This window comes from Phyllopteryx taeniolatus, chromosome 20 (genome assembly GCF_024500385.1).
Source record: "Phyllopteryx taeniolatus isolate TA_2022b chromosome 20, UOR_Ptae_1.2, whole genome shotgun sequence".
Classification (NCBI taxonomy): domain Eukaryota; kingdom Metazoa; phylum Chordata; class Actinopteri; order Syngnathiformes; family Syngnathidae; genus Phyllopteryx; species Phyllopteryx taeniolatus.
Window position 1 is genome coordinate 5,179,878 of NC_084521.1, and position 22,500 is coordinate 5,202,377.

The window sequence follows — 22,500 nt, forward strand, 5'->3', positions numbered from 1 at the left end:
ACAATGATGCTTTTATAGGATATTGTTTGTATGTTACCTTTTATCAGGTAGCTATAAGCCTCGAATTACATGCGTTTTAAACAGCATTTGAAGCTGATAACTCCAATTAGCAAGTCAAATGATGTGAGTCAACGACGACCACGTCTGTCATCGTGTCTGTGTTATTTTTTTTATGTTTTTTTTCCTTCCTACCCCTCATTAGTGCCAGAATGACATTACATAATTTGGCTTTTAGTAACAGACATGACAAACCAAATGTAGCGAATACGGTAGGAGCATAAGATAGTACAGTACGGAGGGAGAGGAAGTCATGGAGTTCATGTTTTGATGATGTACAGTACGTAGTGTACCCCAGCAGCCCCCCCGCCCCCTCCCAGAGAATGCCGCCCAGAGCGACCATTTCAGAAAGCGTCCCTGGCTTCTAATTTGATTGTGTTATATTTATGAAGTGGGAAGTGTTTTTCATACAAATATTGACTGTCTGGCTTTACTACTGCCTTAGTGCAAGTTGGTGATAGACTACATTCTGAAATTCAGGTTACGTCGGCGCCGTGAACCGAGGAACACCGGTACTCCCGTTAAGTCCTCCATCTGTCGCACCTTCCAAACTTCGGGCCCATTCGTCGCTGCTCGCACGTTTCATTTTTACCTTGTATTCCCCACGTCGCAATATGAATTATGTATCGTAACATCTTGGCGGGACTGAGCGAAGACCCCCTTTTGTGGCCGTCACCCCGCTTCACCTTTGTCATATCCCCCTCAGGATAACAGAGGAATCCGAAAGCATTTGCATTTGGTTTCAATTATTCATTGTGGAATCTGTTGTAAAGGTGGCAGACAACAGCGCTGCTCATTGATAAAAACACGCTGGCGTTTTGTGCAGTCCGGGTTGCTTTCAAAGCTAACTAAAAGTGCTGTAATCATAGATTGAAAATGATCACAGGAGGAGAGAGAGAGCGCTTGCGCTCTCCAACCGCTCATAAGTTGATCATCATCGGCCGGCTCGGAGCTGCAGGTAGGCGGTGACAGCTGCTTAATTTGGTTTGGTCGCTAGGGCCGCGTCATCCCCTAACTTGTGTGTACACACGCCGCAATAGACAAACCCAAGGTCACTTTAACCCACTGCCAAATTACGATTACAACGCTCGTACTTGTCATCAGTCACTTTCTACGTTTGCAAGAAGCTACAGGCCGCCGTGTTGGTTTAAGGCTGCAGGGGAAATGGCCACTGCTTGGATTTTTCTTACTTCGTTCGCTTTTTAACATTTCCATGAAGCCAAATGGAGAGCGCAGTGATTGCCGAAGTCCCAAATTTTTTTCCGTGATCTGATTTTGGAGAATATGTAAGGCCCGCAACCGGCAGCCAAACTCCATCCCCATTACAGTTACTGCCCATCTGCCACTGCTGCCACTCGGCGCCCTCCTAAAGGTTACTCATTTACATTCTTGGAGGGTTGGGCGGCGAGGGGTTCTTTCACTCACAGCCGTTATTTACTCAATGAATACGTCATCATTAGCCCGGTGTTAAAATATCAACATTTGTTTTAAAACTCTGTAAAACCGTGTTTGTAAATGAGGTCTCGGAAAGCCACGCCAATTGAGCGGAATTATACAGAGCAGGGGAACAAAAAAAAAAAAAGAATCCAAATTTCCCGGCTAAAAGATGATACCGTGGCTGAAATTGATGTATTGTTGTGATCGTTAGCCATATGGCACGGACTGCCTCCCCCATCCAAAAATGTGTGATTACGGGGCTAGGTCAGCGCAACCTTTACCATTCCTCAAATGAATCTCTGTCTAATCACGAGAGAAGGACAACAACAAGGGAACGAGCTGGTGAATCTTAGTTAGTGCTCAAGGTTGAGATTGGTTTTTAATGGAAAATTAACTATTTATCCCGCAACTTTTACTCCCAGGACGAACTTTGCTAGGATTAAATATATAGTGGTGCCTTGAGATTTGAGTCGTTTAAGATTTGATTCAGGTACGGGCCATCATTTGGATTTTGCTTTTTATGGTGGCAGTAAACTTAATTCCACTCGCTTCGCAATAAGCAGCAGTTTGGCAAATTGTGAATATTTCACCCCAAAAGAGGCTTCAAAATGTTTAATGCTACTCCCAGTCAAACTAAACATGAAACAAACAGAGTTACAGTACACCTTGTTTTTTCAAAACTGTCTTGCCTTAAGTACGGCCCTAGCTTGGTTAATGCTAACATATCATGGAAAATCCCATTGACATGCTAACACTTAGCATCGACAGTCACGGGTTAACAACAACTGATTCTAATCAATGGATATTTGAACACAAAATGTGTAACAACACATGTAGACAGATAATATACCAATACTCACGGGCTTGTATTCTTTATCATCTATGAAAAATGACTAATAGTACAGCAACTTACTAAGTAGTAGTAGAAGTCTATTCTTCTTTGTGTCTCCCATTCTTCTTTGTGTCTGCATGATTCTATTATACAGTACTGCCTCCCGGCACACCCGGAGTAGCACAATGAATTGAATTGAAGCGTTGAATCAGTAGGCACAAACTGTTTATTGCTTTAAATTCTGTTTAATTCTATTATTACTCAATGTTTATATGAAGTACAATGTCATATATAGAGTGCTGCTTTTCCACTGTGTATGGAATGTGCATGATTTCTTCATTCATTTCAGTTGCCTGTCGGACGTATCGTTTCCATTATGGTCCGATAGATCTTTAACTGCGAAATGAGATTACAACGGTTACAGAAACATGCCTGTGATAACGGAATACTTCAAAAAAAGTCGTAGCTTAAGGCTCCTTGAAAATGGACAAATTGAGAAACGTACAAAGACAAGAAAAACTATACCCTTTATTTAAGAATCTGCCCTCTGGAGTCTTTACGCCACTTTTGTATTGCTCAAGCAATTACAGCAAAAGTAAAATGCGTGAAGAAGACAAATCGGATTTGTAATTATTTGCATGTGTCCCGTCAACATTTACATCACCACGCCCGCCTTTCAATAATTGCCCTACGCGGCGCTGCAGCTCAGGGCAACGTTGTATTAGATTGTAATCTCGGCTACTGTTCCCTGACACAATTTTGACGCGTCGCCGTGATCAGCGTGGAGGAGATGACGTGACAGAGGCGCTTTCGGGGTAGACTGACGGATCGTTGGCAGGTTTAAGGCTCCCCCTGTTGAGCGCCGCGCCGCCTCAGGACAGTCACCTGTCAGCTCAGGTGAAGGCTCGTCAGAGCTGACGGCCGCGAGCAGCAGAGTGGATATGATGGGATGAGCAGAATGACAGTGACGCAGTGAGGAGCTCCCTTTGTCTGCGTCGCTGGAAGGCTGCGGACATCTGAGGATCTGAGCTAAACCTCTTACCCATGAAGTGCTCAAACTGTCAAACAAAATAACGTCAGTCTGTCCAGCACATGAAATCCAATGGTACCAAAGTTGAGAGTATGTTGTACGCTAACTTAGCCAGCCTGAGGAACCGCACTCCATTCGCTAAATCTCTTATCCATGGAGTGTTCAAACCAGCTAACTAAACAAATCACCATGTCTGTCCGGCACTTGAAAACATCCCCTCTGATAGTACAACAACTGAGGGGGCATGTTGAGATGATCATTTTCCCAGCCTCAGGAACCTTACTCCATTTTCTAAAACTCTTATCTATGATTGTTTGTCAGTCCGGCACCTAAAAAGATCTCCAGTTTTACAAAAAAATGTTGAGATACTAACTTTGATAGCATGAGGAACCTCACTCCATTCGCGAACCTTCTTATCTATAAAGTGGCAATTTACCAAACAGAAGTACTGTATTTCCATAGACACATCCAACACCTGAAAACAACCTCTCCAAATGAGATGCTAACTTTTAAAGCTTGAGGAACCTCACTCCATTCACCGTCTTATCCATTAATTACTCAAATGAGCTTGCGAAACAATTCTGTAAATCAGCACTGACACCTACATTTATTGTGCATGTTGAGATGCTAACTTTTCCAGCCTGAGGAACCTCACCCAAATTTTGAAATCTCTTCTCCATGAATTGTTCAAAACAATGAACAAAATATTCCTTTTGTGAGCTGGTTTGTCGGTCCTGTAAACATCTTATCCAGTTCTTAAAAAAAAAAAAAAAAAGTTCAGATGCTACCTTTGCCAGCATGAGCAACCTCACTCCATTGCACTACTAACTACCGAATAAACTGAAGTCCACAGGCCACTGCAGCACATGAACACACCCTTTGCATTGGCATCAGACTTTGAGAGTGCACGCTGATGCTAACCTTTTCGCCCTGAGGAACCTCACTTCCTACCAATCTGCTATAGGTATATGCAGCGCTGTGAAAATGCACAGCAAACTACAACTTTGCTCTTTGCGTCGGTTGTCTCTGTCTATCGAAGTTTTTCAACCCAGTGATGCCCCTCCTGTTGCTGTTTTTTTTTTTTTAAGGTTCCTCAGCGATGTACGCTGCCAAGTGCAGAAGTAGCACATGTCCATCAAAGTCAAGATGATCCGAGACGTGAGTGCTGAGGCCTGCTCACGAGTTGCAAGGGCGTGAGTGACTCATTGGAAAGGAAGGAAGGAATCGGCATGTCGGGGCGACTGTAAGTACCACCATGCACGACAGTAACAGGAATCTCTGAGTTAACTGTATGAAATCGAATCCACCCCTGGCTGCTGCTCGCCTGTCAGTTGCCCACTTTTTCTCCCAAGGGCGGCAGGTCTCAGTTTGTTGTAGAAGTAGTCGCCGTGAAATCTTGCGCCCCCGAGCGTCCGTCAGAATTGCTTGTCAGTCATAAAGTCGCCTCTGTGCTCAGAACTCGTGTTAAAGCGGCACCGTCCCGTCCGTCCTGCCGCTCGAGCTGCCCGTTGTCAAAACCTCCCTCGAGCTTTAATGTGAACTCCTGCTCGTTGCGTTTTCTTCTGTCGTCACACACTCAAGGAAACTGGGGGATATTTTCATGTCCTTTTCCCACGTGGATGCAGGTAATAATAATTTGAATAATCATCTTAATAATGCAAAACCCAATCCTATCTTTGCTCTTGGCTCACCATGCATACGACCACCCGCACTCTCTAACTTCTAGAAGTTACCAAAGTCCGCACTACTTTTGGTCGATTTTCTTCCCAATTTTTTGCCTCAAACGCCCGGAACACTCTGGAGAAAGTAATAAAACTCAGCTCATGGTTTAAAACATTTTCAAATGAAAAAATGCAAAAAACATTTTTTGGAAATTATTTTGAAGCTTAATTTCCCCCTTAAATTCCGTTGAATTGGGGTGAAATAAGGTGCGTGTGTGTGTTTGATCTAGTGACAAAAAAAATAAACATCCATCCATCAATTTTCTTTCTCGCTTATCCTCATTTGGGTCGCGGGCTGCTGGAGCCTATCCCAGCTAACTTCGGCCGGGAGGCGGGGTACACCCCGAACCGGTCGCCAGCCAATCGCAGGGCACACATAAACAAACAACCATTCGCACTCACATTCACACTTCCGGGCAATTTAGAGTCTTCAATCAAGCTACCATGCCTGTTTTTTGGGATGTGGGAGGAAACCGCAGTGCCCAGAGAAAACCCACCCAGGCACGGGGAGAACATGCAAACTCCACACAGGCGGGGCCGGGATTTTAAAGACAGGCCGCAGGCTGTGTTCTTTCTGTGTTTAAATGTCTTTGTATTGTTTTATAAGTGTGTTTAAAGACCTTAAATACAATTAAATACCACGAGTGTTATAAAAACAGGTTTAGGGTGTATTTAAATCACCTATTTGTATTTCACAGATTGTCTCTTATCCGAGAGGGTCTGGAACACCAGCAAATAATTGATGCTCATTGTTTTATCCTATTCTTAAAATGAGTAACTTAAAAAAAAAAAAATAATAATATTGAGTTGTTGACTTTTAGGTTTGCAACCTAACAGGCCGGTTTAATGAAGTTTCCCCGACAGATCGCCCACACTTCACCTTTCACGGAGAGGTTTAATAAGCACGCAGTAAACAGCGTCAATTAACGAGCGTCGCGTCCAAATCCACTCGTCAGCGGTCACCTCAAGGCTGCACTTGGTATCTATTTAACGTCGTGTTTGGCGTGTGCATGCAGCTGGGAGCGCCTTTTAATTCCCTAAATGACTTTTTAAGTAGTGTTCTGACCTGACCCTGCTGAGTGACAGGCTATTCTCAACCTTTTTCCTCACACTGGAGACCAAGAAGTGGTGGGGGGGAGATATGTCCTTTTGCCGCAGCCTCCGGCCGGTTTGTTTTGCCCGAGCTCGCAGCATACGGCATTTAACACTCTCATAATTAAGTGGCTGGAGCCAAATTGCTCTGCCCGATCTCCGGCTTTCTGCTGGCACGCATTGACGGGGTAGGAACGGTTTATTAGAAACTCCCCAGTGTACGTAATAAAATCACTGAGCGTAAAAAATGGATGTGTCGCACTCTGCTATGATAGAAAAATTCAAAATGGAGAGAAAGCAAAAGCACAAAGTGACAAAGTTTACAGGGTAGACCTGACAGTGGCCCGGTTCGCCGTTTATCCTCGTCTTTTCCGGCCAACTGGGTGACGGATATTCCCCACCCAAAACTCTAGGTTCCATCTGCTCGCACTAAGGCACAACATTTGTCAAAGTAGACTGGATAATGGCTTTGGCATCCTTATTGTAATCACCGCATAATCTTCATTTGTCCACCCTTGGCATCGGGACACTTCTGGGTTTGTGATATCGGTCAAGACGCATTAAGTGTCCTCGTTTCGCTTTTGGTACCCGGAGTCGATTTGGGAAAGGGTGATTTTTAAGTCCAACGTGAAGCACCCAAATCTGAGGTCTCAGATAAGCTTCGTTTGAAAACTCAAATAACTGAATTTAGCCAATTACTTGCATTGTGTTTAGTAATGCAAAGTTATTAATTGGTGCCTTCAGATACGAGTTCTTCACACACAAAAAATACCATCATTCTAAAAACTCAGAGAGATGCAGATGAAATTTGCTACCAAATTTGAACCACCTACATTGTGAAGAATTTGAGTTTTCGTCATTACGTTCGTTTTTTTGAATGAGCATTTGTGAGGTCAATTATTATTATTATTTTTAACATGTTTTGCATTTGAAAATACAGCCCCCAAAGACAATTTTACTCAGCAATATGAAATTTGGGAGGTATGTCTATCATGGGCAGCTTCACAAAAAAGCCATGCTCTAAGGCGCATAGAAAGTGTGCCACTTTGGTTTGAAGCGGCCATTTTAGGGTCATTTCTTTTCCGTTTCTCGGTGTCCTTCAAAGACGAACTCGTCCTAGAGATTTTGCCTGATTGCTACCAAACTTCAAGCACGTGTACTAAACAAACGCACACTGACGAGATTCATCGGCACCTACTACTGGCTGAATTGTGGCAATGAAATAAATATAATCACACTACACGCAAGCGCATAAACAGTGGAAAAAAAGCAAACCAACGGGGTCGAGCAAAGACAATACAGGACAAAGTTCCCGCTGACGACGGCTCCCCCTGTATTTGGGTCACTCGCGCGCGCGCGCACACACACACGAACATACACACACGGTGTTCCCAGCTGTGTGGCCCAGTCAGCTGCGCCGCCTGCCAATGTCTGCTAACATCTGCTCCACAAAAACAATCTCCAGCTTTTAGCACTCAAATGGAGGTTACGCCATATGCCAGCAAGCCACTTAGTTGCAGCCAGGGGAGCTCGGGCCTTGGCTTGCCTTCACGGAGGTAACGGTGAAGGAGAGCGGCAATGGCATGTGAAGGGGATGATCCACTTTTGCCTTACCTGTAGCTCTCTCGTCCCTTCAGCCTTTCCATTTTTGTCCGTCGTTCAGGTACTTCATTATAAATGCCCCACACGAGAGCCGCTGACGTGTTTGCGAGCGCTGCTACGCCACAACACTCAAACCTGTTTAGCTAACACCGCTTCCAGAGGTGCGTAATCTTCTCAACCAGGATTCGGATCGCTTTAACGTCACTTTGCACAAGTGGGAGGCCGATCACAGGCATTTTAAAACCATTTAAAACGAATTAAAAGTGCTGATCAGGCTCGTACGGGCTGGAGCCGGGAGGTGATAATGGATTTTTAATTAAATATGGGATCCAAAGGTCCCAAAATGGAGCTTGCGCCTAACCAAGCAGCAGCCATTTTGTGGCGATAGAGACCAGGTTTTATTATTATTATCCTTTTGGCCTTGAGTCTTGACATTCCATTCATATTATATTCTATTGTGTTGCCCATTTTACATGATCGTACACCTGAAATCATTTATTATTATTATTATTTTTTTTGCCAGACAATGTCATTTAATTGATTAGGAGAACGCTAACTTAGTTGAAATGATGTGCTAATACTGCATTTTAGGAGTGAAGTACCACATTTTAATGGGGTGAAAGCAGTCTATTTCTAGCTATAGCCACTGACAGAAGACAATATATATCATCCGTGATTAATCCCGTGGAGTTCTTGTCCTTGCTCAGACTTGCGGGGAAATAGACAAGGGAAGACGGACAGGTACGCCAACTCCGCGGTGGGCGGATCCGATGGGAAGATGGGACGGCGGGTCGGGGCTACCTTCTGCAGGGTCACGGTTTCACTTGTGGGTCTTAATTTGGGATTGCTTGTGCGTGCGTGCGTGCGTGAGTGCGCGCGATGGCCATGGTGAACAGCGACAAATCACCTTGACAGGGCCTCTGCTGTATATCACACTCTGATGATGCTGTGCTTGAATGCTGATTAGAATCTAGCGGGAACTTAATTACAGTCGAAACACAAGCAGTTGCAACCGTTAAACCTGTTTTGACTGTACAGGCAGTGTTTTAAGTATCATTTCATATTGGAAAAAAAGTTAACCACTCAATGGGAAGAGGTAATAAAACTCATGCAGCTCTTGTTTTAACCGTTACAATTATGAAATGTAATGAAAAATGGGAAAATACTACTTATTTTCCAAGCCTTACCTAAAGTTTTATTTAATCCAACTGCGGTTTCTTGGTCCAAATTCACAAATCAGTCACTGGGCACTCGTGCTTTTGGCAGAGAGCTGCTGTCTATCTTTGAACGCCTCCCACGTCACGTCGTGAGGATGTTTCCGTTGCCAAAAGGGGTGCAGTCCAACAAAAAGATGATTTCGTGCTTAGGTTCATTTTCCTGTAGAACCCAATTTAGGATTATTCACTGAAAGTCGTGACTATTCGCCCGTCTATCTGCACATCTTTGTAGTCTTTCTGTCATGCCCTAAGTTGCCGATCAAATAGCCTGGTCCTACTGAAGCGACATGTTAGCAGGGGCACAGCTAGTGTTGACCACTGGTTTGACAGTACACAGCAGCGTGACGGAAGATTCCAGTAGGGGTCCAACAGGTGGGCAACGCTTCTTGCGAGGATGACGCCGGAGAAAGCAGGGTGGTAAACTTCACAAGATGAGACAGAGAAAAGTCCGGCTCTCTATTTGCAGTGGGGGAAGTTAACAGTTAATCGGCTGTCATCACTAGCTGCTGCTAAAGATGGCCGTTCGCAATACGATGTTTCCGAGATATAAGGTACAAGGGAGCTGTGACGCGCGTAGTGGAAAAACTGCGAGTAGCTGACTTTTTTGTGTGTGTGTGCCCGTATTAATAGTTCAAACGATGACTATACCACAAATTATGACCCCAAAACACTTTATTTTAAACTCATTTGACATTACCCTTAAAATTAAATGGCTTCCAGATGATTTGATTTTGAAAAGATGCACTGGAAGTGGAAGTGACATGCGAAAAAGACTCTCCATAACAACCCTGGCTAAACCTAGCTCCTCCCACGACATACAAAGATTTTAGTCTCTCATTTGAGATGGATCACTTCAACATACTTCCATTTATTACTTTCCTGGTAGCTTGGGCTTCGGCGCCCTCTTGTAGTATCTTTGAGCATTATGGAAAGAGCACAAAAAAACTTTTTACGCAAATTACTTACTACGCAAAAAGAAACGGCAATCCCAGAAGGTGAATTTGTTAACCATGAACCACGAATAGCCGGGGGTACGCTTTACATGTCATTTTTTATTTTTTTTTTAATGAACGTATCTAGGTATCACTGAGTCAAAAATGTGATAAAATGGCAAATAGGAAAGTAGTAATTGGTATTTGTATGGATTTCGAATTGGCAACACGCCTGCATCTCCACAATTCCGCTGCATTCTGTCAAATTCAAATCATCTGCAAGAGTATGCATCTTTAAGTGTTTTGGGATCATAGTATGGGGAATAGATGTTAATACTATTAATTGGTGTTTACTCTCAAATTTCCGCTATTCGCGTCGGGGCTTGGTACCTAACCCCATCAGATAGCCAGCGTTCAATAGTCTCGGAATTCTCTTTTCAGATTACGTGCAATTCGTTGTACAGTCAGAGGAGGGCAGTGCTCAAGTGTGTATGCACGTGCGGGCATAATGTGTGCGCCTCTCCTATAGGTCAGCCATGCCAAAGTGTGCTTTGCTCTCGTCTGCTGGTGGGTGTCTCCCAACTGTACTGCTCATTACAGTCCCCGGCGCAGACAAACCAGCAGAGGAATTATGCTAATGAGCAGCGTGATTATGTTAATGAGGCTTCAGTCGTCCAGTGCGATGATGCTGAGCTCACTTGGTGACGAACACGATCATAGCATGGTCACTCGCCTAAATGGTTACGATATGCTTATATTCTTGATTCGTCTGTGAAAAAACATCATTCAAAACCTAATTTTTGGTTGGATCAAATTGTTCCTGCGCTATGATATACTTTGTATGAAAATTTCATCTGGTTTTGGGATTAAACCCAAAAAATTGCTAATTTTGTACAATCCCAATTCCAATGAAGTTGGGACATTGTGTTAAACATAGATAAAACAGAATACATCCATCCATCCATCCATCCATTTTCTGAGCCGCTTATCCTCACAAGGGTCGCGGGCGTGCTGTAGCCTATCCCAGCTGTCATCAGGCAGGAGGCGGGGTACACCCTGAACTGGTTGCCAGCCAATCGCAGGGCACATACAAACAAACAACGCTCTAACCAGTCGTCCACCGTGCCAAACAGAATACAATGATTTGCAAATCATGTTCAACCTATATTTAATTGAATACACTACAAAGACAAGATATTTAATGTTCAAACTGATAAACTTGATTGCTTTTAGCAAATAATCATTAACATAAGAATTTTATGGCTGCAACACATTCCAAAAAAGCTGGGACAGGCTTTCATGTTTACCATTGTGTTACATCACCTTTTCCATTGTGTTACATCACCTTTTCTTTTAACAACATCCAATAAACGTTTGGGAACTGAGGACACAAATTGTTGAAGCTCTGTAGGTGGAATTCTTTCCCATTCTTGCTTGATGTAAAGCTTCAGCTGTTCAACAGTCCCGGGTCTCTGTTGTCGTATTTTAGGCTTCATAATGCGCCACACATTTTCAATGGGAGACAGGTCTGGACTGCAGGTAGGCCAGTCTAGTACCCGCACTCTTTTACTACGAAGCCACACTGTTGTAACGTGCAGAATGTGGTTTGGCCTTGTGTTGCTGAAATAAGCAGGGGCGTCCATGAAAAAGACGTTGCTTGGATGGCAGCATATGTTTCTCCAAAACCTGTATGTACCTTTCAGCATTAATTGTGCCCTCACAGATGTGTAAGTTACCCATGCCATTGGCACTAGCACAGCCCCATACCATCACAAATGCTGCCTTTCGAACTTTGCGTCCATAACAGTCTGGATGGTTCTTTTCCTCTTTGGCCCGGAGACACAACGTCCACAGTTTCCAAAAACAATTTGAAATGTGGACTCGTCGGACCACAGAACACTTTTCTACATTGCAGCATCAGTCCATCTTAGATGAGCTCGGGCCCAGAGAAGCCGGCGGCGTTTCTGGGTGTTGTTGCTAAATGGCTTTTGCTTTGCATAGTAGAATTTCAAGTTGCACTTACGGATGTAGCGCCGATCTGTATTTACTGACATTGCTTTCTGAAGTGTTCCTGAACCCATGTGGTGATATCCTTTCCACATCGATGTCGGTTTTTGACGCAGTGCCGCCTGAGGGATCGAAGGTCACGGGCATTCAATGTTGGTTTTGGGCCTTGCCGCTTCCATGCAGTGATTTCTCCAGATTCTCTGAACCTTTTGATGATATTATGGACCGCAGATGATGAAATCCCTACATTCCTTGCAATTGCACGTTGAGGAACATTGTCCTTAAACTGTTCGACTATTTTCTCACGCACTTGTTCACAAAGAGGTGAACCTCGCCCCATCTTTGCTTGTGAATGACTGAGCAATTCAGGGAAGTTCCTTTTATACCCAATCATGGCACCCACCTGTTCCCAATTAGCCTGTTCACCTGTGGGATGTTCCAGACACGAGCATTCCTCAACTTTCTCAGTCTTTTTTGCCACCTGTCCCAGCTTTTTTGGAACGTGTTGCAGCCATAAAATTCTAAGTTAATGATTATTTGCTAAAAACAATAAAGTTTATCAGTTTGAACATTAAATATCTTGTCTTTGTATTCTTGTCATTGTATTCTGTTTAACACAACGTCCCAACTTCATTGGAATTGGGGTTGTACATGTAGTGATGCGCAAAGGTCTTAGGCCAACACTAGTTTTGTTGTTTTAATGAAATTGTGTGTGAACTGAGGTTCAAAGCGGCCTAAAGTGGCCACGGCAGCCAACTATCTAAAAGAAAAATGCATTTTTGGGGTGTAGGAATAGCTAGCTAGTTAACTGCATGCTGCAATTGTGTTGGATAACCGTTGTTGGAAACAAAGTTGTTCATGTTCTTATATAGTGGGGGACGGGTGACTCATCCCTGGGCCCAATGGCTGCCGTTTTAGCCACGCCCCCCCCCCCAAAAAATCAGAAAAACTGAAATGGACAAAAATGGCCGCTTCAGGGCATTTTGGCTATTTCCAGGGGTTCCTTCAAAAACACAGAATTGATCAATTTGCTGCAGATGGGTGACGCTGAAAGATAAATGCATGAATGATAAATTACAAAAGATTTGAGTTGAACTGTTCAAGTACTAGTGTATAGCGCTGAGCAAAAATCCTGAAATGAATTCCATTCTACTGATAAAATGATATGTTCTCACTGCGTTGCCGACAACAGATTTCATTTGAAAGCCGACTGTGCGCCATGACTCGACTAACATTAGGGTGTATAATTCAACATAAGCGTGACATGATGTTTCATTCATATTTAGCATAAGCCAAAGAGCCTCTCATCTCCACCACAGCTGTGCCGCTTCTTTCCCGTGGACAACTTTTTGAGGCATTTTGCACGACCCCTCCCGCAAGCCGGAGCGATGTGGTGACAAATGCGTTCCGTCGGCTCGGGCGAGCACATCTGGACGCGAGGTCTCACGAAGACATGCCAAAAAACTCTTGATCCTGATCGGCGTGAGAAGTGTAGACAAGGATGTAATATTGAGCGTCCAGATGGTTTCGGAGCAAAGACAGACGCGCGGCGGCGTGGCGGTTATCTTTAATTCATATCTGCTCAGCCATTCTCGCCGCATTGTTAGGGACGCGCCGCTAATTTTCCAACAAACAAACTTGGTTCAGTCAACGTCACTTTCGCTGGCACCCCGGCTAATGCGTGTGAGCAGCATTGTGTGTGATATAGTGCAACGCTCTGAATGCTTCCCTTCACAATTGAATATGACTTTTTTGGGGTGCGCTGCCAAGACGCTTGACGATGATGCTCGGAAGCCCAGTATGGTTCACGCCTGGCTGCCTCAACGCCAGCGCTAAGCTCTTTTTAATGACGTGACACATGCGATTAGTGGGCCCGAACAAGTCTCGTATACCCGAATACGCTTTTTTTGGACTTGATCGAGAAATTAGCGAAAGCTTGAACGTCTGCAGTCCTTTCTTTGATTGGGCAGATTATTTCGCAGCTTCTGGTCTAGTCTGTGTCTGTCCCTCGTAGTTCAGTTCAACAGACAAACCATGTGGCGTCGCTCGCTTCCCTTACTGGTCGCAAGAGTGTAAACAGGAAGTAGGTTTGCTGTATAAACTACCAAGTGATAAGTGAATAAAGCAGCACAAATAAACACAGACAACCACAATCAAGCTACAACCCAACAACAAAAGTCTAAGTGTACTTTAAAAGCACGTTTTGGGTACACGATGATCAACGCGGTGAAAAGTGCTTCTTTCATTTGCCTATGCGAACTGAACTTACAGCTGTTGTGATGTCCCAATTTTTGTGAGCAGAACACGTCAGCTACATTTAGCTCAAGTGACGGAACAACACTGGCTTCCAGAATTCCATGCATCTGCTTCTCATAAGCGTTTACAAAATGTATGTAAATGCATTTGGCAGCGTTTTAAGCGAGGCTACATTGCCGCGGCGGCCGGCCATCTTTTTCACATCACTCGTCACACTGCTCCCCGTCCTCGCCGCAGATCCTGGCGTGAACTCGATAATTAAGGGACGATTTTAAAATGCATTTCTAATTTTCTACCGAACCGAAAAGCCGCGGCGGACAAAAAAAGCAACACCCTCCCCTTGAATGGGGGCGACTCCCGGGCTTCCACTAAACTGGTCATGAATGCACAAACCATCTGTTTTTCTGGCCGTTTGTCAGCGCGAGCGTGGCGGAGGCAGCTGTCGTGGCGGCCCCGCTTTGAATGATGGAGCGTGCAACCTTTGTTTGGCTGGCGCAGGAGACGCTCTCTCGTCCGCCCACCGTCCCCGCCGGCCGCCGCCAAATGCACAGAGCGGAGAGCAGATAGACTTGGACGCCGCTCGAGGAAATTAAATAAACGACGGGGTTGAGACGAGCAAAACGAGGAAACGGACAGAGCGGTCGGTGAAGAGCGCGTGGTCGTTGGTTTCATTGTGTTGATGGGGCGGGTGGGGGGTGGGGCATTGTGTGGCGGCCAATCTGTAGCTCAGTGGGTGAGGTTGTCAGGGACGGAGGCCAAGAATGAAGGCCAGGAGGCCAGGAGAGACAGGTGAAAGTGACAGGAGAAGGCATTTGCATTTTTCTACTCTTTTTTTTTTTTTTTTCTTTCTTTTTTTTATATTCGGATTGCACGGGGCTGCCGTGGACACAAACCAACCTGGGAGAGTAATATAGCTGCATTCATTTTTTTAAGGAGGTACCATATGTTTCTTAGTTTGGGCCTGGGCTCTTGTTATAGCATTGTGCTGTGACGTACCTTTACATTATTGCTCAATTTAAAGTAGTTATGGTGGGGGGGGTGGCGGACAATATGCGCCATTGCTGCATCGTCATAACAGAATCAGCATTAGAACATTTGTAACAATGTTTGGTTACTGAACCAAAGACGTCAATCTTGCAAAGTATCCTATCATTGTACGTCACACCAACATCAAATATCGCTATCGGTGCTAACTGATGAAAGCTAAGTATCTCCCTTGAACTTTCAACACCGGCCCTCCCTCCTGATAAGGTTTCTCCCTGAGTTCAATAATGACAGTGATGCTTATCTGTACTTTGGGTCACCGTGGCCAGCGTGACCTAATTGCATATATTTGTCGCGGCTGATTCACTTGACCGTAACAGAGAGGCTGTGATTTTGAGGCTACGGGGTCAAGCTGTGCGCGCTGGTGTGTCTTATATCACCTGACATTAGACGACATATGTTGGAAACACAACATCGATATTCTGAAGATACTGTTTTTTTTTCTTTTCTTAAACTGTATCCTGTAAAACAAGGGGTTGCGACCTTATTCTTACCGAGGGACATTTAAATCCTTCCAACTGTGTATTGCCACTCCCAGTCGGAGTTTACTGTCAAACCAAATATAAAACCAAAAAAATAACATATTGTGTATTAAAAACAACCACAGAGCCTGTTTAGCTTAATGCCAACAAACAATGCAAAAAGACAGACGGAATAACGAATAGCGCTGGTGTCGCGGTGTTACAATCCTTTAAGCAACAGATATTTGAACACAAACGGCCAAGCAACACATGTAGACAGATAATATTGCAATACTCACAGGCATGTATTCTTTATTATGTTCAAAGATCGAGTAATACTACTGCAGCTTATTGAGAATTAACTTGGGATGGTCTCCATGTATTTATGTACATCATTTTACTGCCCCAGGTGGTCAAGGTGCTAAAATGTGGGTTTTTCTTAAAAAAATATTGCAAACATTTTTGCTAGGTTTCCTTAGGGAGGCTGGAATGGATTAATGGTATTTCCATACTTTTACATGGGCAGAAATGATTTGCGATAGTCTGCGTTTGAAAATTGACCTAAAAAAGACCCGGTAGGCAGACCCGCAAAAAAAAGTCTCAAGAAGCCCTGTCCTAAAAAATGCAGGAAGCCTGACACTTTTTAGCAGGAAGAGGCCATTTTAGTCATTTTCCAGGAGTTCTTCAAAATCTACCATGTCCAAATTTGAACCGCTGTACTGGACAAACAAACACGAAATGTCATCCCTCAAGTCCACATCGTCAGAGCATCAAACGCTCCCTTCCCATTGCGCACCCCCGCTATGAAACCCCCCCCGCTGTAAAAGATGTGACGCTTCAAAAGTTGTCCGTCCTCGTGGCGACTTTGTGATTCAGCACAGATGAATGGCCGATTGGTTGATTTGCTCCTTTCTTTCCCCTTTGTGTCCCAATGCAAAGCTTCTGCTCACATGATTTGCTGTTTAGTCACAGGCTGTATTGTGTGTGTGTGTGTGTGTGTCTGCGAAAGAAAGTGCCTTCCCTTGTAGTGAAAGCTTTAATGAAGTGGCAGCTTATTATTACTGTTTGAGGAACGTGGCTGGATCAGTGATGATGGCAGATGTTTTTGTTTATTTTTTTCTCTCTCGCTCGGATAAAAACAACAACAACTCCATATGCCAACTACGTTTGTTTGCGATTAAATTGACTTACATTATTGTAGATGCTTTTTTGTGAAGTGAGATGCAATACATGCTGTGGGGCTGGTGAAGCTTATGGTGTTAAAGCCGTGCCAAGCAGGAAGCAGTTGTGTCCTCTCACACGACAGGCGGAGCGTGGCGTGTTTTTTTTTTTTTTTTTTTTTTGCGTAGCCGCGGGGCAGGCAGGCACCCCGCGCTAACGCCAAACCGCCCCCCCCCCCCCCCCCCCCCCCCCCCCCCCCGCCCCCGCCTTGCCTTCCCCAATCTCCGTGTCACCAGTCAGCTCTCGTTAGGCGTGACGACTCTCTGATGTAGATGACTTTGTCGTCGAGGGGAGACCTGGAGACTGAACTGCAGAGATTTGGATACTTGGAGGGGGGGAGAAGTTGCCCCCCTCCCCCAAGAGTTATGACTATCTCAGGGGTGTCCTCGAGCTTCCTCTGTGGTCTGATGCACATCTAACCCTCTTGCCTTGCTCCTCACAGTGGCTGGCATTTAGTGGAAAAAAGAGACTAAAACCTCTAAGGTGGTCTACAGTGGTGCTTTGAGGTGCGAGTGACCCCACTCACGAATTTTTCCAGATACGAGCTTTTGTTTCTCTAACCTATTGTATAAAATCTCTTGACAGGGATTATTTTTCCACACGGACTAATATTAGTGCAGTGGTACGGACCACTCGAGTCAAGAGGAAAGAGTCTGTAAAAGACAGAATGTCTACAGTTTTTGGATCGTCACACTTAACAGGGCAGATCAAGTGCAATGGTTTGTAGTTAGAACGTATTGTAATGCCCCCGCAAGTGGTCAAGATAAACATGGTCGCCGGTGGGCTTTCAATCGCTTTATTGAATTAACGGTTAAGGAAACAAACGCATAATAGGCGTATTCAGATACCAACTGCCGATGGCCATAACTCTCGCCGAGTCGCTAAACACGCAGACCGGCAAACCTGCTAGCCAACTCTACACTATTATTCGCTTACACCCACGTCACTCACTACGCCAGGCCTTGCCTTTTAAAGCCATACACACTCAAAGTCACAGATACTACAGTAGAATGTGATGATGGCGACTCAAAAATATTTGATCGGACTATATATACAATGGTACCTTGACTTTTGAGACGCGGGATGCTGGATGCAAAAAAATCGACCAAGGCTGAAAAATCACAAGTTGCGGTACCAATGTACGTGCTTGTGTACAGACTGGTATGTTGGACGATGGTCAATTAGAAATGCAAGAACATGGATGTCAGCTAGCCATAACATCAATATTTGATGCTTATGACTGTATTGTAAAAGAATTTGATTCAATATATCACGATATCGATCATTTTTGTGCACCATATTTTTTTTTTTTTCCCAGAAATTTTGGTGCTTTTCCGAATTCTGCTTCCACCCTTTTTCCACTGGGATCAGGTGACGATTACGCTCGCGATGGTGCGCCTCCAATGGACTGCCGAGCACTCATTGATGAGCTCACACTTTTGTCTGGGAACCTGGGCGCCCCACAATAGGCCGTACGGCGACAGAATGGCCCTTTTCTTTGGAGTGGTTAACGGGCCAAGTGAGGCCCAAGCGTCAACATCGGAGCTTTCGGGGTTAGGGGGTGGTTGACGGAGCATATGGAGCTCCAAATACAATTCTAATGTGGCACAATGACGGCTGAGGGCTGCTTTTGTGCAAGGGGAGTGGAAAGTTAAATCCCCGTAATAAGACGGCGAGGATAAATGAATGCATGGGTCCGTAAATGCGGCATGAGGCTTTGTCGGAGAGCGACTCCTCCGACTCCTCGCCTCTTTATCACTCCCAACGAGGCCTCCGCCTCCTCCTCCTCCTCATCCTCTCGCACTTGTGCCCCCGATCAATGATGCTGACAAGTGACAGATTCTCCAGCCTTGCGTGTCTTTGTCGTGGGGGTCCGTGACCCGCCGATGAATGGGACGTTTAAAGCGCCGATCGGGGCGATAAAACAATCCAACGTTGACGCTAAATATCCATAAGGAAATTATTATCCGGGGGTTATTTAAATGAACGCGATGAAAACGCCGCACACTCGCTCATAAACACCTCGTCGTAGCGCTCGACGGAGCGTGCGAAAAGTGAGGTCGTATAACAGGTGGCTTCTTCGGGCGCGCCATCGACTTGCTGCCATGTTGAATCACTTTCGAATCGCCTTGAACATTACCCAATGCTGTGCTTGAGGCTCGCACGTCCTGGCACAAAAAAGTCAACAGGTTCTCGCCAGTATTACTGTACTAGAAAAAAACAGTTAGTTAATTACAGTGCATTACTTTTTGTTTAAAAAATATTTGTACAAAAGGCTCCAAAACTGACTACTACTTTTTCCCAAGTTTTGTTACGTTTCATACAAGAAACAACAAAACGTACATTTTCGTAAGAGCAGTTATCGTTAAAAATCGTGATCAATATCAAACGCTCAAAGCAGGCGAATACAAAAACACGCACACCAATAACTGTATTACTTTCTGCACTAAAAGAATCCTCTTTCCCGAGAGCAGGGTATGTAACATGTTAGCATTGTAATGTTTTCTTTCTTTTGATATTTGTCCAAAATATGTCATTCACACAGTAGGAATGGCTACTGTATTGAGTGAAATGAAAATGTTAAACACTAAAATTGTCAGCAATGCTAATTAGATCAAACCTGCCAGCTATATTATTGTGTGTTTATATGTGGGGCTGGGGGGGGTGAGATTCCTCTCTTCCTCTCCCCACCCTCTTTTTTTTTTTTTTTCACACTTTGCAGAATGTGCGGCCTTTGAAGGACTTGTGAAGCCGAAGGCGTCCCGTTGCTCAATCAAACAGATTAAGTCAGTCAGACAAGCGGCGATCTGTCCCATTCGATAAAAGTTCCTTTTGGCCTGCCGCATCTCAAGCGGCCCTCCGACGTGCAGAACGCCTGGCTCGGGACGCCGCGCTCTTTTTAGCGCACTGTTAGCGAGCTACTTTGCTGTTTTTGTACCGGCGCGCTTACGCTCCCCGTCGGCCGTACGTTGACTCTCGCCGTATACCAAAGTCACAGAAACCTCATGAAAGTTAATCCCTGGTAATCCCTTGCAGTGTTGCGTGTTTAAAGCACGGGCGAGCCAGTAATGAGGACATCTGTTTTCATATGGTCCTTGACACTTAGCACCAGAAACGTGATGTCATGCTGTCCAAACGGGTACGCGACTGGCAGACAGCCCGCCGTCCGGTGATTGCTTGTGACAGGCCACTGACAGCTCTGGAGGTGAGGCGGGCACACGACAAAGGGCGAGCAGGGGATGAGGGGCGATGGCGTCAGGGTACGAGGGGGGGCGGGGGCGATTTGAAACCTTCGCTGTCTGCTTGCCTTGTCATTACTGCCTCAAAATCACCCTCAATCAAGCAAATCTCTCCAGTGGTAAAATGGGTTGACGAAATGAAAAATCTGCGATTGGCTGGCAACCAGTTCAAGGTGTACCCCGCCTCCTGCCCGATGATAGCTGGGATAGGCTCCAGCACGCCCACGACCCTAGTGAGGAGAAGCGGCTCAGAAAATGGATGGATGGATAAATGAAAAATGCAAACAAAATGTTTTATGTGACGGGAGAATTTTCTTCCCACAGCTCCATTTTGCTTCTGTTGACCGTTCACTAAGCCACACCCCCAGAAACGAAGACTGGCCAATCGCAGCGTAGGACGGAGTACGGGTCCGACATACGATCGATATGATCAATTTTATGTTTTGATCCCCAGCAATTGTGAAACGCAAGTATAGTGCTGCCTCGATTTACAAACTTAATTCCTTCCTTGACCACACTTGTCACTCAAAGCAATCGTATCTCAAATCAACTTTCCCCATTGAAATCAATTTAAATGCCATTAGTCTGTACCATTTCCCCCCCAAAAAACATTTTTTTTTTTTTATTACGTTTTCGGCCAGCCGATTTAATCGGCTGTTATTAGCCCTTTTCAAATAAGATTTTTTTTCACCGATAACAACATAAAACAAAGATAATGACATTCAAACATACAAACAAAAAAAATATCTCTTGTAAATGTTCTACTGCTGATGCTTACAGATCGGAAGAAGCTAAAAAAAAAAAAAAAAGAAGACAATGTACCCCTCCTTCACATTAAGTGCTGCAATATCCCATCATGTAATGTTAGTATGTTTTCTTACCAGAGTTACTAGGTACCATCTCTGTTAAACATTAGGTACAGTAGCGCATCACCACCACATCGGTGTTTTGTTTGTGCGTGCGTGCTGCAAATTGGTTGGCTGTCGTCTCGTCATGTGGCCAGTCTCCACTGTGACCTTGCATTAGTGCATATGCTCACAGCGGGGTCACTTGGTTGAGGGCATGATCTGTCAGCCTTTGTTTGTCCAACGGCGGACAGCGCTAGCCTGCGAGGTAGCATATTTCACGCAATTAGCGCTCCGCATCCAACAGATGCGATACAGATAGCAGAAATATTGCAATATATATTTGCTTCATGTATAGTATCCCTCACTATAGTGTTAAATGAAATTTTGGGATAAATGAGGTGAGTTTTATTATTTGTTGCAAGGTCCTCCAGTTGTTTGGGGGAAGAAAATTGAAAAGATAAAAATGAAACTGCTGAAACGGAGAGTGGGGGTGGTGGTATGCATGGTGAGAAGAGAGCTCCATCTTTTTCTTACATCCAGTTTTTGCCATGCATTAGGTTAATGATAGACGACATGTTCCGACTGTACCTATATAGTGGCTCCCTGATGCCTAAGCCCACAGGGGGACGCTAGTGAGAACATTGTCTAAAACAATTGAAATATAAAAGAGGTGGAAAAGGAAATATTTAGCAATATAGAAAGGATCTGGTTGAGATATACGAGGATGCTTCGAGGTCATCTGACAATCAAAGTCTGGCCTGCAATACTTCTGATAAAGATGTGCAGATATGTGATATGTTTACACGCGTGTGTTTGGCAAAGATGGAGGTCGCTTGACAGAGAGTGTCAGCACGAGGTTGGGCGGCGGCGCTGACGACAGGCGCCCTCTGACAGTCGCTCTATAAGGCTTGGAAACCAGCCTTTTTTTTCCTGGGAGGTGTTTACTGTCACTGTGTGTTGTGGCTGCCTGGCAGCCCGATTTCTCCAGGCTGTCAATCTCCACAGACACTAACCTGCCATGTTAGATTTGACCTCCACAAGGGAGATTAGTGTCTCCCAGCTTTGGAGGCATTTTTCTTCCCCCCCCCGACCAACCATGCACCCACCCTACTGTTTTGCCTCGGTGGGGATACCTGAGAGTGTGTGCACTTCTCATGATATTACAAAACAACAACAACAAAAAGCAGGATCCATTTTAAAATAGTCCAAAAGGTAATTACAACGGTACCTCAGTTCAACCACAGTCCGCAATACTGCTCCACTTTCAAAACACAAAATTTCCCATTGAGATCAATTCACACGCAGACGCACTATAAAAATACTCACAAGGCATATACTCTTTGTGGTTTGTGAAATATTACTGCAGCTTGCAGAGTCAGTTGTGAAATTCTTCTTCGTGTGTATCTCTCTGTCTGTATTATACTGCCACCAGGTGGCCAAGGTGCACACACCAGATCAAGCAGCACAATGTCTATAGAATTGAAGCAAAAAAATGTGGCAAAAA

At 44.7% G+C, this 22,500-nt stretch overlaps 1 protein-coding gene across 1 annotated transcript in view; it reads left to right on the plus strand.

Moving 5' to 3' along the window:
- The window catches only part of abhd10b (abhydrolase domain containing 10, depalmitoylase b), a 159,588-nt gene that overhangs the window by 32,925 nt on the left and 104,163 nt on the right, over positions 1-22,500 (plus strand). Inside the window, exon 3 of the mRNA XM_061757919.1 lies at positions 4,445-4,599. The gene's annotated coding sequence lies outside the window, so the exon portion shown is untranslated. The remainder of the gene's footprint in view (positions 1-4,444; positions 4,600-22,500) is intronic.